Below are 7,484 nucleotides of genomic sequence, written 5' to 3' on the forward strand. Positions count from 1 at the left end.
TGGATGCTTGATTCAAGCCCAATTTAAGCCTCGATTCAGCATGATTTTGGGAATCTTTTTCCCCTCTTCTCTTCCACTTTTCTCCATCGTTTGGGAAGCCATCGACCAGGGTTTGGAGAGGCTTTTAGCAAGTCTTTAGATTGGTTTGAGGGATTTGACACTGTGATTCGCTTGCAAGAAGGTTATTGGGGGAGCTTTCATCGGTATAGATCCGCCGAAGTGTGTCCTAGGTCGGATAAAGAGACCTTTGGAGAAGAATTGGCTACTCCACAAGACCATCGACACGACTACCGAGGGGGTTTTCTTATAGAACACTTGTTTTTACTTTAGATTTCATTGTTGATTGTGTTGTGCTCCATGGAGAGCTAAACCCAATAGTGGGTACTTGGATTTTGTAAACCCTAGGATCTTATTGTTTCATTGATCTTTTATTATGCTTTCCTTAATAGATGTTTCAATGGAGTTCCAATCTTGATTGCTTGTGGAATGATTTCTCCCCTATAGTGACACTAGAGTTGAGAGTCCATCTTGGTAACCATTGTAGATAAGTGACACACTATGAGGGTTAGACATTGCTTGATTGGAGAGGGTTGAGAGGGTGAATCGAGAGATAGCGGAGCCTCCCCTTTACCCTCTGGTGTGATTTATCCTACCTCCATTTCCTTGAGTTCTTTGCGGTCACAATAGAGTGAAGTTCCAGAGGTTGAACTCCATTGGGGCTTAGTTGCGCAAGCAATAGAGTGAAGAGTTGAAGGGACTCTAGTGTTTGGGGCTTAGATGTGACTAGGGGCCTTTCGCTTGGACCAAAGGGTTAGGTCTATACATGCAGCTTTACACAGTGTGAGGTGTTAAGATTGAGTGATTTCTCCATCTTGACATAGTGTAGAGTTAGTCACGGTTGACCTAAAATTTAGGACCGTGTGCTTAAGGATTTCCATGACTCATTGAGCATTGATTAGGAAGTATAATAGTTGGTCTTGCACTTGAAACATTAATCCTATAGGGAGCATTGCTCGAGTGCCCCACTTCTATCGATTGCCTTGCCTCTCACTTACTTTTGCCTCTTATTCTTGTTTCTTTTTATCTTTGTTTTCATTAAATTTAATCAACACTATCATTGTTCACTTTCACGTGGTTAAATAGCAATTTAAGTATTTTTACTCTCTACTCCCTGTGGATACGATACCCCACTCACTTGGGATTTATTACTCGACAAAACCATACACTTGCGGGTCACACACAAGGGACATTGTAAAGTTTTTGGGGTCATTGCCGGGGAGCAGGCGTTTAGAGATAATTTGCACATTGCGATCTTAGCTATTCATTTATTCTCTTTCATATCTTCTTATCCTATCATCGTTCTAATTTTGTTTTCATTCTTTTGGTGCATGATAAGTGCTTGTGTGATAAGAATGCGAACTATTCTTTTCTTATGATGAGTATTACTTTTATCAGGTTTTAGCGCTAATATGTGTGCATTTATGTTACTTTCATGCGTATAGGGTTATGAAGCCGAATGTTAAAGTAAGAAGCCAATGTAGGTTGTGAACGCACCATTTGGAGGAAATCTTGAGAAGGTTCAAACGCAAAGTCATAAGTCAGGTTCAAGATGCAAGAATGTGTGCCAACCTCCTTGTATTCAAGTTAGCACCATGATTTCGAGAAGCACAAAGGCAGTCACATTCGAGTATCCCGGCTTGTGCATTGATAGCAAGATCTTCATCAATGAAGTCGTTTATTGAAGAAGCAAAATGATCTACGACGTAAACGTGTGCCCGTTTACGTTATCTCAATGAAAACATGGATTCATGAGTGTTTCCGGCCATTACTGTAGCAGGTTCTGTTCACAGCCGGGCGAAAAAGTGAAGTTCAGAGAATCCATACGGCCGTGTGGACATTATCCACGCCCGTGTGGAATTTTCATAGGCCCATGTGGAAAATCCACAGGGGCGTGTGGATGCCCGATTCCAGCCCTATTTATGGCCGATTTCAGCCCCGATTTCAGAATTCTTTTCCCTATCTTTTCCCCAACTTTAGAGAGGGTGGCGGCTAGGGTTTTGAGAGGTATTGGTAAGGGATTTGAAGAGGTTCTACAGCTTCGACATCACGATCCATTTAGAAGAAGGTTAGTGGGAGAGTTTTCATCAGCATCGATCCGTCGAGGTGTATCCTAGGCCGGACAAAGGGACCTTTGGAAGAGTCGAGGCTTCTCCACAAGACCATCGTCATGACTATCGGGGGGATTTTCTATGGATTACTTGCTTTTACATTCGATTTCATTGTTGATTATAACTAGCTCCATGGAGAGCTAAACCCCCTAGTGGGTACTTGGATTTGTGAACCCTAGGATGTATATGTTTCATTAAACCTTTTATTATGCTTTCATTAATTTATGCTTTAATTGAGTTCCAATCTTGAATGTATGATTGAATGAATACTTCCTTAGAGTGACACTAGGGTTGAGAGTTCTTATTGCTAACCCTTGTAAGTGAGCGACAAACCACGAGAGTTAGACAAAGCTAAATTGGAAAGGGTTGAGAGGGTAAGTCAACAGGAAGCGGAGGGTCCCCTTTCCCCTCCAGTCTGATTTATCCTACCTCCATTTTTTTGAGTTCTTTGCGGTCATAGTAGAGTGAATGGGCTAACGGATGACCTTCCGCTAGGGCTTAGTTGTAGAGGTAAAGGAGTGAAGCGTTGAAGTGATTTAGTACCTATGGCTTAATTGTGACTAGGGACCTTCCACTTGGACCAAAGGGTTAGGTCTACATCTAGGAAGAGGATTTATCACTTGGAATCCCTAGAACTCATTGCGATTCTGTATGAGTGTGAGGTGTTGAGAATGTTCGATTTCTCCTCCGAGACATGTATAGAGTCAGGTATGGTTGACCTTAAATTTGGGACCATGTATTGAAGGATCTTCATGACTCATTAATGCATTAGTTAGGAAGTATAATAGAGGGTTTTGCACTTGAACCGATTGTCCTAGGCGGAACAATATCCGAGTACCCCATTTATATCAATTGCCTTACCTCCTCATTACTTGTGCTTCTCTTTCTTGTCTCTTTTATTCTTGTTTACATTACATCTTGTTAACAAAACCATTATTCAGCTTTCACTTTGTTAAGAAACAATTTAAGTATTTTTATTCCCTACTCCCTATGGATACGATACCCACTCACCTAGGATTTTATTACTTGACAAACCCGTGCACTTGCGGGACATACGCAAGGGCGTTGTCAAGTTTTTGGTGCCGTTGCCGGGGAGTAGGCGTTTAGAGATACTTTGCACTTTGTTTTCTTAGTTATTCATTCATGCATTCTATTTCACATCTTCTATTTCTATTATCGTTCTGATTTGTTTTCCTTTCCTTTGACTACAGAAAAATGATTGGCATGCCCGAGTTATGCGACACTATCATGGCGATGGTTGAAAATGTGGAACAGAAAGTTCAATTGTTTGCAGTACAGGACACAACGTGTTATCTTTTGCAAGAACCATATATTATTCAACAACTTATGGAAGAATCAATTGAAGGGTACAACGCTAGAATTCAAGAGCGAAACTGTGAATTAGATAGTGTGTTATATCAGTTTGAGAGATCTACATTGGTATCGATGAGTGATCACTTAGAAGAAAGTTTGGAGAGAGTTCTCGCTCAGTTTGACTTGTCTTATCATGAACAAAGGCAAGAACAATTCTCTGTAGGTGTGTCGATGTCCAAAAGGGAGATTTGTGGAATGGAGGCATCGATAGTCATTGAAGACCATACAGAAACACATTCACAAGAGGAAGAGGGGAAGAATGAGTTTGAACAGGAGGCGAATGATTTTGAGGAGATTGACAGATTGATAGAGAGTAGGTTGCGCCCATCAATTGTTGAACCACCAGGACATGAGCTTAAAACCTTGCCAACACATTTGGAGTATGCCTTCTTGATGGAAAAATCTAAACTCCCGGTGATTGTAGCTTCGAACTTGTCTGTGGATCAAAAGGGCAAACTTATTAGCATGTTCAAAAGGCATAAGTTGGCTATTGCGTGGAAGATTTTAGACATCAACGGTATAAATCCTTTCTTTTGTACTCATAAAATCTTAATGGAAGATGACTATAAATTTTGTGATCCAACCGTAGTGAAGACTAAATCCAAACAAAAAGGAAGTCGTCAAGGCGGAGGTGGTCAAGCTCTTAGATGCAGGGATTATTTACCCCATATCCGATAGTGTATGGGTGAGCCTAACTTAAGTGGTTCCGAAAAAAAGGCGAATGACAGTTTTGAGAAATGAAAAGAATGAATTGATTCCAACCAGGACAGTTACAGGATGGCAAGTTTGCATTGATTATAGAAGATTAAATGATGGCACTCGAAAAGATCATTTCCCATTGCCATTTATCGATCAGATGTTGGAACGATTGGCAGGGCATCAATTTTATTTCTTCATTGATGGCATGTCGGGATACTTTCAAATCCCTATAGCTCATGTGTGACGCGAAGATCATGCAGTTTTTTACAGAAGGTTTATCAAGGACTTTTCAAAGATCATGCAGCCATTGACTAAACTCCTAGAAAAAGATGCACCTTTTTATTTTGGGGATAACTGTCTGAGTGCATTCAATTTGTTGAAGGAGAGATTAGTGCAAGCACCAATTTTGACAATACCGGATTGGAATAAACCCTTTGAGCTCATGTGTGATGCGAGTGATTAAGTTGTGGGAGCAGTTTTGGGACAAAGGAAAGACAAGCAGTTTTGACCGATTTATTATGCTAGGATAACTATCACAAGTGCTCAAGAGAATTATACAACCACCAAAAAGGAGTTCTTAGCAGTGGTGTTTGCTTTTGACAAGTTCAGACTATACCTCATTCTATCTAGGGTCACAATGTTTACAGATCACTCAGCACTCCGTTATCTCATGATTAATGCTGACGCAAAGCCGAGATTGATTCGGTGGATTTTATTATTACAAGAATTCGATATGGAAATAAAAGATAAGAAGGGAACCGAAAATGTAGTTGCGGATCATCTTTTAAGATTATAAGGTTGTGAGGGGCAAGAACTGGCAAGCAGGGAAATCAATGATTACTTCCTTGAAGAACATTTGTATGCGGTACAGGAGTCAGAGTCATAGGATACTCCATGGTTCATGGATTTTGCAAACTATTTGTCTGGAAAGATACTGAAGGACGTCCTCAGTTTTCAACAGAAGAAAAAGTTTTTCAGTGACTTGAAGAACTATTTTTGGGATGATCCTTACTTGTTCTGTATTTTTGCTGACCATGTGGTTCGAAGATGTGTGTCTAGGGAGGAAGGTTGGAGCATTATCGCGCACTGTCATTCGGGTCCCGTTGGAGGGCATTATGCTTTGAGCAGAACTGCTGAGAAAGTTTTGGCCGCCGGTTTCTATTGGCCAACTTTATTCCAGGATACCCATCAGTTTGTTCTTCGATGTGATAGTTATTAGGGGGCTGGAAACCTATCGCGAAGAGATGAGATGCCTCAAAATCCGATGCAATTTTGTGAGTTGTTTGATCTGTGGGGAATTGACTTCATGGGACCATTCCTGAAGTCCAATGGTAATCAATACATAGTGGTGGCAGTTGATTATGTTTCTAAATAGGTGGAAGCTCAAGCTCTTCCAAGCAAAGATGCTAGAACGGTGGTGAAATTTCTGAAGAGGTTGTTTACTCGATTTGGGACCCCATGAATCATCATCAGTGATCGAGCTCTTCCAACCAATGAGCATCCATCACGACATGGAATGAAATGGTCAAAGCTTTTCTTGCAAGGTACTTTCCTCAGGGGAAATCAGTAAAGCTTCGCAATGAGATATCATCGTTTGTTCAGATGGAGCTCGAGTCCTTGTTTGAGACATGGGAGCGATTCAAGGATCTTTTGAAGAAGTGCATATAGCATGGATTCCCCGAATAGATGATCATTCAGACCTTTTACAACGGGTTGAATCCAAGTACATGACAACTTGTAGATGCCACCGCAGGAGGTAGAATGGGGAAAAAGGCCCCCGATGAAGCCCAACAATTAGTAGAAGAAATGGCTATGAATAGATACCAATGGAATGCAAAGAAAAAGAAGAAAGTGGACAGGCTCCATGAGATCAATGCGGTTTCATCGTTGGCGGCCCAAGTAGAGGTATTAAGTAAGAAGTTAGACACTCTAACTTCTCCCAGATTGGTAGTTGTAATGAATTATGATGGATGCTGGGAGGACATGCCCCATCCGATTGCCCGATAGCCATTGGTGGTACTTTATCCGTTGAGCAAATGGACTTTATTGGTAATGCAATGAGAAACCAAGCAATCCTTATAGAAACACCTACAATCAGGGGTGGAGGAATCACCCAAATTTCATATGGAGTAACTAAAGGCAACAAAAGGCCATAGCACAACTATGTTTCCAACAACAATAACAAGCCCTGAACATGGAAAATAGAGTTTCAGGTTTGGAGACCAGGATGACAGACTTAGAGAAAGCCTTGACTCGATTTGTGCAATCATCGGATACATGATTTCAATCGGTCGAGGTTACACTTCGCAACCACACCACTTCATTGCACAACCTAGTAAATCAAGTGGAGCAAATCACAAAGTCTCTATCGGAGATACCATAAGGAAGCTTACCGAGTAACACCGAAAACAGCCCACGAGAGCATTTGAAGATGATCATTTTGAGAAGTTGTCGTGAGGTTAAAGGTAGGTTTCCAAGTAAGAAGACCAATGTTGAAGCACCAGAGGTCGTAGAGGTTGAGAGGGAAGCAACTAAGGAGAAGGAGGTCGCACCCCCACCTTACAAGCCAAGAATCCCTTATCTTTCTAGATTGAGGAACTACCAAAATGATAAGCAATACAAAAAGTTCTTGGGTTTATTCAAGCAATTACACATCAACATTCCTTTTGTGGAGGCATTGTCTCAAATGCCTCAGTGTGCTATGTTCTTGAAAGATTTATTGACTAACAAGAGGAAGTTGGAAGAGAGTGCATCGGTGATCTTAGACGCCTATTGTTCGGCGGTCTTGCAAAAGAATATGCCAAAGAAGAAGAAAAACCAAGGAAGCTTCATTATCCCGTGCAACATCGGCAACTTGGGTGAAGAGATGGCATTGGCAGACTCAGGGGCCAGTATCAATGCCATTCAATACTCTTTCTTTCAAAAGTTAGGCTTAGGGAGAGCCTAGGCCCACTCAGATTACTTTCCAACTAGCAGACGAAATGGTGTGATATCCGAGGGACATCATTAAAGATGTGCTTGTTAAGGTGGACAAGTACATATTTCTTGTAGATTTCATAGTGTTGGATGTCAATGAGGATGGAGATGTTCCTTTGATACTTGGGAGGCCATTCTCGTGCACTTCCTAGGCATTGATCGACATGGATGGCGGGGAGTTGACACTTAGTGTTGGAGATAACAAGCTCACATACCGCCTCGCCGAAGCCATGTGATATTCTCTTGACTTTGATGATACTTTATATT

General features: G+C 41.3%; 1 non-coding gene across 1 annotated transcript; it reads right to left on the bottom strand.

The window, feature by feature from the left end:
• Positions 1-5,810: 5,810 nt before the first annotated feature.
• LOC120279805 lies at positions 5,811-5,917 on the bottom strand. The gene has a single exon (XR_005542106.1). It is a non-coding gene; the product is annotated as a small nucleolar RNA R71 (small nucleolar RNA).
• Between the last annotated feature and the right edge of the window lie 1,567 nt (positions 5,918-7,484).

The sequence above is a fragment of the Dioscorea cayenensis genome, chromosome 16, assembly GCF_009730915.1.
Source record: "Dioscorea cayenensis subsp. rotundata cultivar TDr96_F1 chromosome 16, TDr96_F1_v2_PseudoChromosome.rev07_lg8_w22 25.fasta, whole genome shotgun sequence".
NCBI lineage: Eukaryota > Viridiplantae > Streptophyta > Magnoliopsida > Dioscoreales > Dioscoreaceae > Dioscorea > Dioscorea cayenensis.